A 1258-nucleotide genomic window follows, 5' to 3' on the forward strand; every position below is an offset into this window, starting at 1 on the left:
AATTCTATAGTATTCTTAACAAAATATGTATCATCAGAGTAAAGGGAGAAAAAAATATGAAATGGGAGAGGCAAACTGAAGTGTATGTACTCACAATTTCTAAAATATATTACATATAAATGTTTCCTTGCTCTGCCAGCTAAAAGGGCCTAGGATGTGATATCCCAGAACTAATGAGCTTACCTAGTTCTCAGATTTAAGTTTCTAAATACCATTTTCAAAAAAAAAAGTTCCTTGGAAAAATGGCTGATTCCAAGGCTCTGGAAGGTTCCAAAATTAGTCTGGAGCATCTTATTTTACTATAAAGTAATAAAGTGCTCAAAACATGTTCTGGTACATCAGAAGGAGCCAGATCTGATGGGGCTCCCCCAAGCCAAATCTCAGACATTTTAACATCAATGTAAATAAGTACAGTAACAGATTATAATCCACTAAATAAACTAGAAGCCTAAGAGTCTATACTTAAAATACTGTCACATGAATGGTAGATGATATAGATACACACACATACAGACGGAGGATTCCTTACAATAAAATGCTGATATATGTGTATCATGTAACAGAACTGAAAAATGGTATTTTGCAGCCATCATAAAGATTGGTTTAGACAACTATCAAGTGTTGCTAAGTCAGGGGAGGGAAATGGGATGTTTGACAAGCAAGAACTTAATCTTAAAAGTTTCTCTCTCTCCAGAGATTGCTTATTTCCCCATAAGGGGAAAAATAAACACTACAAGGTGAAGACCCAGAACAATACTTTGACCAAGTGATCAAAATCAACATCAACAATGAGTTCCTCAGATGTGATACCCTCATAAAGACACAACACTTTTGTAGTATTTCGGCTGGCGACACATAACCTCATTCTAATAGAAATTTATCTAGAGAACACTAGATAAACCTAAATTGGAAAACATTTTGTCACACACACACACACACACACACACACACAGCTGACTATTTTTGTTATGGAGAATTAATCTTCATGATTATCTGATGGTAGAGATTATATCTTCGTATCTCCACCATCTATCACATTACCTGATAATTAAAGCTTAATAAATGCTGATTGAATGGATACTCCCTGCCTAGACTAAGATGCTAAATCCCGGAAAGTTTATCTGTTTTTGGCCCTAATCACAGTGAAGATACAAAGTACAGTGGTTAAAAGAATAATGAATTTTTAAACTAAATAAATAGAATTTGTTTACTGAGTTACATAATATTCCACTCTCATCTCAAATAAGTTTCTGACTGC

This window comes from Neomonachus schauinslandi, chromosome 5, assembly GCF_002201575.2.
Source record: "Neomonachus schauinslandi chromosome 5, ASM220157v2, whole genome shotgun sequence".
Classification (NCBI taxonomy): Eukaryota; Metazoa; Chordata; class Mammalia; order Carnivora; family Phocidae; genus Neomonachus; species Neomonachus schauinslandi.